We start from the raw sequence: 11,922 nt of genomic DNA on the forward strand, positions 1-11,922 counted from the left end.
AACTAAAACATGTCTTTCAATAAGCATTTAATATGGGCTGAATATGCACTTTTCCTTGTAGTAAGTGAAAAACTAATGTGTTATTTTCCTTCATGGACTTATACTCTACAAAAGGTAGATATGTGTGCCAAATATTACACAATTAAATCTATTACTTGATACCTTCGACGAACACTTAGTGAGCAGTCACTGGTTACTAGGCACATCCAAGATGCCACAGCTGCAGAATGAACCAACGCAGACAAAATCATACCTGCAGTGGAGTCTGATCGTAATGTCTGTGAATAACCCAAATATACAGGGACAAATAGTAGGGACAAATAGAGCAGGGGGTAAAATGAGAAAGGTGCTACAGGGGGTTTGACCTAATTATGATTTCCTTACAAGGTTCCCTGATGTAGTCCGTGTTGAGCAAGAATGTAAGAAGAATTGAGATCAGCAAAGACAGGAAAAACAGTCCCTTGGCAGGGGGGCCCCTAGGAGAGAAGTCCTATGATGTAAGATGGCATTAGTGTTCAGAAGGACAAAGAAGTTCCTGCGGTTGGAGAAGAAAGGGCAATATAAGGACTTCATTAACTAGTCCTTCTGATGGTGAGCTTCCAAGGGCCACTGCAGGCTATTCTGCTCATTCCGGTGTTGTGTGTACGTCTACACCACCCAGGCATAACTTTTCCCCAAACCTCCTCTCCATGACCAAAATCCCTCCTATATGTTTAAAAGTACATTCACTTCATTTCTATTGCTCTTGCAATTCTCATTTCTCTATTGTAAAAGAGGCCAGGCTGAGGGTTAGGTTGAGTGTGATGTCTAAGTGTAGAATTTGTTAGCTATGTGACTAGGACAAATGACTGCATTTTTCAGAGGTTTATTTTGCTAACCTGTAAAATGCAAGGTGGGCCAGCCCTGTGGCCTAGTGATTAAGAGAGTAGGAGCCAACATGGTTGACCATCATTTGAGTTCCAGCCCCAGTGGCTTGAAATACTGGCTGCATGTATGGGGTGGGGGGGGAGGCAAATCCCAACAAGATGAAGAAATGATTAAGGGATTGTGGTAAGACCATACTCCACAGACTGGGAGGTTTTCTCTTGTGCTCTACCTCCCTCCCCATCTCCCTGTGATGAGCAGGCACCCTCTGACAATAAAAGAATGAAAGAGAGACAGAGAGAGAGAGAACAAAAGCAAAAGAAAGAAAGGGAAGAAGGGAGGAAGGAAGGGAGGAAAGAAAGGAAAGATAGAAAAGGAAGGAAAGGAAAAAAGAAAGGCTACCCTTACCTACAGCTGTGATGTTAATATGACAGTTTTGTGTAAGATGACATATTTAACACAGGTGGGGGATTATTATCAAGCATTCTGAGATTTATGACTTTTATTTTTTTTAAGGTTTTTGCCATAGGATACATGCATGCACCAGAAAGAAGAGGGACAGAGAGAGATAGTGAGAGCAAAAGTGATAAATCACTCCCCAGAAGGACATGTTGCTATCCCTTCTCCATTCTCTTCCTGGGACTTTGGGCACACATGCACATGTGACCAGCATAATTTTCAAGCTGCCAGTATGGGACTGAAACCAGGGTTGACCATGTGGAAGTCCAGTGCCTTAACCACTATGCCACCTGCTGACCCCAGAGATTTATGACTTTCAATGAATATAATAACAGTAGTAATCATATCCTTACTGCAATGGAATCAGTCAACATACCGACTCCAGGTGATCATAACTTTCATAAACAACTTTTTTTGTCTGTCATCCTACTTGAGTTGCAGAGAGGGACTTGAAAAGTGTTATTAGATTAATGCACAAAACGTAAATCTTTTAGAGAGATCATTGCCTCAAAAATTTTATCTTTTTTTTTTGTATTTGTTTCTTGACTCTAAAGTTTCCCTGTTACTTCCTGGGATAAAAACTGTCCACTAATAAAAATATGCTCTCTTATTTAGCGGTGCCTATGATAGCAAGAATTAAGTACTGAACTGCTTCATGACTACTTTAGAGATAACTGAAGGCATTTTTTGTTTGTTCAGTTCTCTGTGTATTTTGGGGTAACAAAGCCACCTATATAGCTAAGATTCAGATTGATGATGTGTTGCTATATGAATGAGCATAAAACTCTTTTTGAATTTTATGTAATAGAGTACTATTACAGCCAAAATCCATCAGTAAATAAATACAGATGGCTTTAAGAGTTATTCTTAGGAACAAAATCTGTAACCTTCTATAGTCATAATGACAATAATTTCACTATTGAAAGTAACCATTTCATTTTAAATTTAAATAATAAATACAAATGAAATTTCAGTGAAAGTGGCCTATTATTTTAATGAGAATTTAGCCAAGCTATATATATTATGATTGTCATGCTTTTTCTCAAAAATATTTTTGACTCTTTATGACATTTATTTTTAATATTATGCACACACTGAATTCACATCTCTTTCCAGAAGAAATGAGATTTTCATTATAAATCACTTGAGTATAACTGTAAGGTCAAGCTGGTCCCAAGTCAATCTGAAGGACACGCAATCTTTGACTCGAAAGTGGTACTTGATATTTCCCACCCCAGGTGATGGGATTGGTTTCCCTGCTAGCTCGGGAGTCTTTATCCAGTTATAATAGCACCTCTAATTCACTGATTTTACTTTAAATATGAGTTGGATGTAGAATATACATAATTGGATTTGAATGATTGAAACTATTTACACCTTGCAGGAAAATAACAATCTTCGGCAAATAATAGCTCTTCCTAAAACTGGAAAATGATTGAACAAAGTGTACCAATGTTCTTTCCAATTTCCAATTATTTTCAGAATTTTGATTATAAAGAAAGAAGACTTCAATAAACCCACATCTGAAAGAACTTCTCTCTCTCTCTTGTTATTTTCCACAGAATAAAATTTGAACATCCTTTTACCATCCTTACTATTGTATTTAATTATATTCAGAAGCTGAAAATCTGTTGTGGAAAATTGTTATATTCCGACACAATCTAAAGATACTTAGAGCTCATGTTCAATAAAGACTGATAGATGAAATTAAAAAAGCAAGGATAATAAAGTGAATTAAGAAGCTGGATAATAATATTTTTAATAAAATATATATGACTGTAAAGCAATAAAAATAATATTTCCAGGGCTCAAACTGTATGTAGAGAAAGTACATTAAAAGAGAATATTGATTTATTACTGCAGAGGTAAAATAAATATGCATCAATTGTGATTACTTCCAAAACATGTTAGAATTATATTTAGACTTATTCTACAAGTATAACCAAGTTTTAATCATATTTTTATATACTGAGTTGAAAGGTTTATAATGGCATTATTTTTAATATGATGGATTCGAGTACATGCTGAAATTCTCTTCCATTCACCTCAGACACACCAAAATGATAGATCACACATGAAAATGAGGATGAGAAATTGTCAGTATCCAAATAGGAGAGTCATTTAATGGGAAAAAAAAATACAACCACACAATTTGAACAAAAAAAATATCTAGGAACTTGCGAACTGTACAGGGCTTTTTGTTTGTTTGTTTTCTGTTTTTGCCAAAGGTCATGTGTGCTCACCAAGGAGAGAAAGAGAGAGAGGGGAAGTGAGAAATCACCCCACAGGGATGATCATGCCACAACTTCTCCTCCTCCACCCTCCTCCTGGGATTTTGGGCACACTTTGCACATGTTCCTGGCATGATTTTCAAGCTGCCAGGTTTGAGACTTGAACCATGGTTGGCCATGTGCAAGTCCAGCGACTTAAGCACTAGGCAACCTATGGCCCCCTATGTAGGGCTTTGCAGGACTGACTGGAAAATGTACATAAGCTATAAAAGGTTTTATATAGGTTTCATAACATCTTAAGTTATGAAACTGGATGATAGAAGCCCTAAACTCCTACTAGGAAGCTCAAAAGTTAGCATTCCTTGCCAAACCAAGGTTCTCGTAGCTGCGTGGCAACAGTGCTGGCAAGAAAAGTAGGCAAAGAAAGAGAATAGAGACATGAGAATGATAACTCATACACAGCCACTTGATAAATCATTGCAGTGTGTCCACCCCGCCAGGGGGCGATCCATCTCTCGGTTTGTTCAGCAAGTGCACGTGCCGTATAGCAAAAATCTATTGAAAAAAAAGTTATTAGGAAAGTAGTTTATCCATAGTGAGCTTTAATGAAACTGGATTTCTACTTCACAGACTACACAATCAGTTACAGGAAATAAGGACATAAGCAAAGAAACAAAAGTATAAAACTCTTGGAAAATAATACACAAAAAATATCTTTATAACAACAGTGAAGGAAAAGATTTCTTAACTAAGACACAAGCACTAGTCACAGTGAAAGATAGCTAAGTTAAGCTACATTATGCTAAGAACTTTTGTTCCCGAAAAGATACCACACAGTGAATGGGAAAGGAAAAAAAAAAAAATATATATATATATATATATATATATATATATATATATATGTATATATATATATATGTATATATGTTTGCTTATTTATTTTATGAGTGACAAAAACATCATTTTTGGACATTGCAATCCACACTCAACCCTCAACCTCGGCTACCCTGGCCTCGTGGACACACATGTGCTCAGAATATTCAAGGAAGTCGGACATGAACCCAGCAACTTCCTGTGTAAGTCAGCTTCACAGAGTATCCATCACATGTTATTGTTACATCACTATCTGGCCTTCTGGAAGTATATTTTTCATAACACATATGCACTTTTAAAAAATTTCCAGTAGGGGGACCAGCAGTTAGCATAATGGCTATATCACTAGACACCCATGTAGTCGACCATGGTTTGAGTCCTGGACCCGGCAGCTTAAACTCACACTGGGCGCGTGTGCATGCAAGCCCAAAGTCCCGACAGGAGAATGGAGAAGGGAGTGCGGCATGGCCATCACCCCTGTGGGTTGGTTTCTCACTTCCTATCTCTCTGTCTCTCTCTGTCTTTCTGGTGCGCGCATACGCCCTATAGCAAAAACCTCTCAAAAAAAAAAAATTGCCAATAGACACACACACTCACAGGAGACAGACAGGGAGAGAGCGAGAATGCACGTGAGAATGAACCCTTCATGGTGAACGGTCATACTGCAATCCCTTCCTCATCTCCCTCCTCTTGGGATTTGGACCACACATATACATGCACCCACTGTGCTCCTCAGGCTACTGGGTCTGGGACTCAAATCATGCAGCTGGCTGCATGGGATCCAGCAGCCTTAACCACCACACCACTGGCTGGCCCAACAGATGCACATTTTTACTAACACATAAAACCAAAACATTGCTTAGTATTCAGAATCTATAATAAAAAGAAATTTGGAAATCCTTAAGAGATAACTAAGCACTCAATAGAAAAAATGAACAAGAGACAGAAACATGAACAAGCATGCCACATAAATACAATTATGAATGATCACATAAAAACGCAACAGGCATTCTGGGTGGGGCTGGCAGGTGATGTGGTGGTTAAGGGCCCTGGACTCCCACATGGCTGACTATGGTTCAAGTCCTGAACCTGGTGGCTTGCTTTCTCACTCTCTCTCTCTTTCTCTCTCTCTTTCTCTTGTCAAATTACAATATAATAATAACAAATAAAGTCAAACAAAATTATTTTTAAAAAATAGACATTCGGGGATGCTGATCACAACAAAGGTGAGATGTCATTGATACTAATCAGAATAACAAAAAGTTAATTATTAAAGTGCCCGGTGTTGGTAAACTCATGGACCATTGCAACCTTTCGAGATTACAAGCCCTTGCCACATTTAGTTGGCATATCCTAGTAAAATGTGCATAACGTGCAGTCCAAGGCTGCCTTACTCGAAGGAAGCATATGCACATGCACACGCCCTCAAACCTCCCAACATGCATGTTTCCAATAGCACTGTCCACATGAGAAACAACTCAGAATGATCAGATGATCAGCAGAGCATGGGTAAATAGACTGAACTATTTTTGCAAAAATGGGACACAATGAAAATAAATGAATGAAAGCTACATTCATCGACAAGGCTTAACCCCAATATCCCAATACGGAATTATAGAAGAGAGTCACAGAATAATTTATGACGTATGTTCCTCTCTATAAATTTAAACTCAGGTCAAAGGGGGAAAATTCTGTTTAAGGTCACATAAATAATACAGTAAATCTATGAAAGCAAAGGATGTAAGTAAGTCACAGATATTGAAGTTTATGACTACTTTTGGAGGAAGGTAGCATTTTGAAGCTCAGAAAAAGTTAAAGCAATATATGAGTGAAATATTAAGAAATATGGGATGATAATAGCCTCCCATTTATTGTACTATGACTCATCAATGTATGAACTTCAGGTCCTAATACAAATTTTTGCATATATACCAAATTATACAATTAATTATGGTAAATATTTTAAAATATACATATGCCTTTGGGGGTTAGATAAAATGTCTTTATCGTGCTTGTTTTAGGTTTCCTTATGCTTATTATTATGCCTTTTCTCAGTAAAATCTACTTGATATTTAGTAGAACAGCATTAGACAAGACTAATCATTTCTATTTGTTCTCTTCTAATAATCATCCACTTGGGATCATTTACAGAAACATTATTGGAAGAACTCCTTCTGAGCGTTTATAGAAATCCAAAACAAAGATTTATAGTTTATATAAAGTAAGTATATGTTATTTTATACATATATATTGACATTGTTGGGATATTATAGGTCTTTAAGTAAGACCTTGAAATAAATAAAGTTCTTATTTAATTTTCTTGCTAAAATAAAACAAGAAACGTAACTACGTTTGACATATCTTAGGATATATCAAAATGGCTCCTGATGGCCCACTCATTAAATAGCAATCTGATAGATACAGATATATTGAACAGATATAAATATAGATGATAGAATAGATGATGGATGATACAAAAAGACTGAAATGATCAGAAACTCTTTCTTTGACTTCTAAAGAAATACAATTAGTCACAATCCCGCCATTACCTAGGATAAAATGAAGAGTTTTCCCTGACCTATCACTTTTTTTCTGATTATTTTTTCTAGACTTTAAGTTTCCATTCCCTCTTATGGAAAATATTTCCCTGTCTCTGTTACAAAAAAAAAACTCTTTCCCCTACACACACAAACTTATGGTCAATCCAGTTTCTATTATACCTATGTAATCTTCAAAACTACATTAAATTTAAGATTCATATACAGGTATATTCATCTTAAATGTGTTGTGATTATTCAAACTATATCCACTATTGCTTCTCCATGTCACTAGGGATATTCTTAAAAAGATTTTTTAAATTTTTATTTATTATTATTTTTTAATTTGACTGGAGGAAGACAGAGACAGAGAGACAGAGAGGAAAAATGAGAAAGCAAGCCACCAAGTCCAAGACTCAAACCACTGTTGACTATATGGGAGTCGAGGACTTTAACTACCATGCTACTGCCAGCCCTTCTTTAAAAGACTTTAAAGCAGAGCAATCAAATCTAACAAACAAAAATAAAATCAGTCCTGTAAAAGAATAACATAATATAAAATGTACACATATCTAAAATTTTAGAAAAACGGAAACCATAGTTATCATGTTTATAGAGTAGCAATAGCAAAAAAAATTGATACTACACACAAATATATACATATACACACAAGCCCTTCTTTAAAAGACTTTAAAGCAGAGCAATCAAATCTAACAAACAAAAATAAAATCAGTCCTGTAAAAGAATAACATAATATAAAATGTACACATATCTAAAATTTTAGAAAAACGGAAACCATAGTTATCATGTTTATAGAGTAGCAATAGCAAAAAAAATTGATACTACACACAAATATATACATATACACACATAGTCCCAATTTTTGAGTGTGTGTGTATATATATATATATATATATATATAATTTTATATATTTATAAAATTTATATATACAATTATATATATATTTTTATATAACTTTTTGAATACACACACACACACACACACACACACACATACATATATAGTCAAAAATTTACTTCTTTTCATTTCAGTACATTAAATGCAAATAAAACTTTATTAGAAAATAACTCAAAAGACCAGCAGTTAGCCTAATGGCTATGTCGTTGGACTCCCCTGTTAGTTCACTGTGGTTGGAGTCCCAAACCCAGTGACTTAAACTCACGCTGGGCGCATGTGCGTGCCCAAGATCCTGAGGAGAGAATGGAGGAGAAGGGATTGCGGAGTGGACAACCCCCCTGGAGGGGGGGTTGATTTCTTGCCTTCTGTCTCTGTCTCTCTCTCTCTCTCTCTCTGTCTTTCTGGTGAGTGCATGCACCCTATATGAAAAACCTCTCCAAAAAAAGAAGAAAAGAAAAGAACTCGAGGGAACTGACAGTGATCAGTGATTCAACAATAAAACATGATGCCCTGTGAGGTTGACCCACAAGAAAAGATTATGGCTTTAAGTTAAAAACTTCCGAGTATGCCAGACACACCTATTCCATGATTTAGAGTTAGCTGCAGCTGGGGCTGGTTTCCGGCATCAAGACCCTATTGGGGGTGCTGTCTCTCTGTTTCTTTCTGTCCATCTCTCCTGCTCATTGAAGAAATTAAAAAAAAAAAAAAATTAAAAGCAATCTTGAAATGACATTTCTCTAGAAAAATATAAATAAGCTAACATACGTACCTAATCAACATGGATTTAACTACATCTTGAACTCTTGAGATTAACTGATGTAATTGTATAGCTTTTATACTTATTTTTAAAGAATTATAAAAGAGAAGGAAAAAGCAGTAAAAAAAAAATCCTCAAAACTCAAGAGTATCGGCACTGAAAACAAAGAAAACTGAAAGCAGGGAAGAAAGAATGTCTAACGAGTAAGGTACAGAAACGGGAAAGGACATGCAAGGGCAACGGCAAGCATAGGACTGGTCTTTTTACACTGGGTGAAAATATGGGAAAGCAGTCTTTGGAAGTCGTGTTGACTTCTTTATGTTTCTTTTTTAGGGGCACTCGGAAGAATTCATGTATTTATAGAGATAACAAGATGTGTCACGTCTGGCTGGAAATACCAGTGGCAGCAGTAGGTAATCACAACTGGAGCAAAAGCAAGAATGTGACAATAGGGCCAGCAGGTGTCGTGGTGGTTGGGGTGCTGGTCTCCACATGGCTGACCACAGTTCGAGTCCCAGACCTGGTGGTTTGCTTTCTCATTTTCCCTCTCGGGGACTCAAAGCAATTCCAATGATTCATCTTTAAATTTATATATATTTACATTATAAAATAAAATGATCTGTTTAAACAGTGGTTTCTAATTTAACAGTCATAATTATGGATAGTTTTAAAAGTATGACAATATCACCTATTTAAGATTAGGCAAAATATACAATCAGTAAAATATCCTGTTTATTTGTATGAACTTATATCATCACTGACAGGCTGTTCTCTGGAATGCGGCTGTCAATTCATGTGCAAAAACTACGAACAAAATCCACTCCAACTAATTTATCAATAGGCCAAAAAATAGTTTACCACTGGATATCAGGAAGTTCCAAGAATCTCCTCCCCTCTTTTTTTTTTTTTTTTAATTTGTTAGAATGTGTGTGCACTTGCACACCAATAAAATAAAAGTAAAGAGAGAAGAGAGAGTCCCCCCTCGGGGATGATCAAACTGCAATTTCTTCTTCTCCATCTCTCCTGTCTTTTGGGATTTGGGGCATTCACACATGGGCACCCAGCATGTTTTTCAAGCCCCTGGGTCCAGGACTCCAATTAGGCAGTTGATCCTGTGGGATCCAAACACCTTGACTATCACGCCACTGGCTGGGCCTGAAGTTCCAAGAATCTCTGTGCAGGATACATCATCAAAGCCGTGGCTGTTTACCTGATGACAGTCAGCAACTGCTGGTGCAACATAGCACTACCGAAAGCAGGATGGAACGGCGAATGCCCACTGCTTTCCTCCCAGAAAAACTGCCCAGCACTTCCTCACATCGGTCACTGCCCCAGCGAGGTTTCACAGCGGTGTGTCTGCTTCCTGGTCACACCTGCAACCTCAAGGGAAGAGGCAAAGCCAACGTCCGTCCTGCCTAAGGGAATATGTTTTATCAATGCGAGAACATTTCCTAAATAAGAAGGGAACTTAAAAGATGAATGGAAATAGAAAAAGAACCAAACCTATGACAGACCACTGCTGTCTCTTCTGTCCAGAATAACTGTGCATCTCTTCTTCACACCCACACTCAGAGCATCATGTCACCACTGTGCCACCCCAGCTGGCCCGAACCCGCTCTCATTATCATCTCTGTACAGATTCCAGACGCAGCCCAGAACCGTGACCATGGGGAGCAACGTTTGCAGGTGTCGCTGCAATGACGAAATTGCCATCTCCACCGAACGTTTTATGAACTACTGAACAACTTATGCTAATAGAAAACTACAGCACCCATGTGGGCCCAGACACAGACAGTCTGATCGTAGGAGAAAAAGCTATTTATTTGTGAGTGGTACTGCACTCTGACTGCACCAGGTCTTCCTCTCAACTATGACTCTAATGGGACTTTATTACATCATATGATAATGCTCTAAATGCAACTGCCTACAGTCACAGGCAGATACAGGAAGGTCAGCGAGTTTTAAGAACCCCTAGGTCACAACATGTGTTTGCTACTGCCACCCTGTAAGCACATTGATAGAGGGCAGTAAATATGGATTCAATTTTTCTGGAGTTTTAGAAATTTGTAAATTTCACCTTATTCGTTTACAAGACTGATTGCATTCCTATTAGTAACAGTAAATTGCTCTACTTTAAAGCCTTTTCAAAGAATACCTATAGTGATATGGAGAAGTAATAACAGGCATAGAGTTTAAATAATCACAACAAATTTAACCTGAATATGTATCTGTGTGTGTGTGTGTGTGTGTGTGTGTGTATTGTTAGTTACAAAATTTGTTGCCTCATGATTTTCATATTTAAAACTAAACAAGGGGCCAGAAGATGTACCAATTATGTCACTGGACTCCACGTGGCCAACCGCAGTTCAAGTCCTGGACCCGGTGACTTGACCCACACCGGGCACATGTGTGTGTATGCCCAAGCTCTCAGGAGAATAGAAAAAGGACTGTGGTGTGGCCATCCCCCCCCACAGGGGTGATTTCTCACTTTCCCTTCATGGCGTCTGTCTTTGTCTCTCCCTCTCTTCAATGAGCACGCACATCCTAAGACAAAAATCCTATCAAAACAAAACAAAACAAAGTCTATGTCATGGGAATATTTTTTCTTCAAAAATGTCTTTAGTCCATTTTTTTTTCTAATAAGTAAGAGTTTATCTTACAGTTTCATTTCACATGTGCATTCTCTCGGGAAACCATACATTTGAAGTCACTTGTTGCCAGGCCTGTCTTTCCATATTACATTTAAATCTATTTTAGTTTTGAAGATTACATGGCTATGCTAAAAATCTGGGCTGTGTGTAGGGGAAGATGTGATCTACGTTAATTAAAAATACTGTCCCTCACTACGTGTACACGGTCGCATAAAGGGAACCTGCAGCCGGAAGAGACCCCTAAATTCTCCAGGGAATGAAGACTTCTGATTGGTCAGCAGGCCACTGAGCACAGTGGGATCAGCTTCACTGAAGACAAGAGCATGTTTCTGAAGACACCTGGGTCCTGAGTTTCAAGGGACAGCACCTGGATGCGACACAGGGGCCTCTGCAGTGCACGTCAGTCACCTGGGTTTCTACTATCTGCTATGCTCCACACTTTCGCTGTAGTTTCCTACATTGGTTTTGTTTTGGTTTCCCCTCCAGTTACACTTATTAGTGCTTAACAGGAATTTGTTGGGGCAGTAATTAAGGATGAATCTCTTTCCAGAGACAAGGTAATATGATGCTTAGAATTGTACTGCTAGAAAGATTTGACATCTGGTCTAAAAGAAATACCTGAAACATTTGC

General features: G+C 37.7%; 1 long non-coding RNA gene across 1 annotated transcript in view; it reads left to right on the forward strand.

The window, feature by feature from the left end:
• The window catches only part of LOC102471717 (uncharacterized), a 41,487-nt gene extending 32,351 nt beyond the window's left edge, over nt 1-9,136 (forward strand). The window contains exons 3-4 of the long non-coding RNA XR_335449.1: nt 6,579-6,648; nt 8,974-9,136. This is a non-coding gene — a long non-coding RNA (uncharacterized LOC102471717). The remainder of the gene's footprint in view (nt 1-6,578; nt 6,649-8,973) is intronic.
• Nucleotides 9,137-11,922: the final 2,786 nt, after the last annotated feature.

The sequence above is a fragment of the Tupaia chinensis genome, unplaced genomic scaffold (assembly GCF_000334495.1).
Source record: "Tupaia chinensis unplaced genomic scaffold, TupChi_1.0 Scaffold000420_1, whole genome shotgun sequence".
NCBI classification, from domain to species: domain Eukaryota; kingdom Metazoa; phylum Chordata; class Mammalia; order Scandentia; family Tupaiidae; genus Tupaia; species Tupaia belangeri.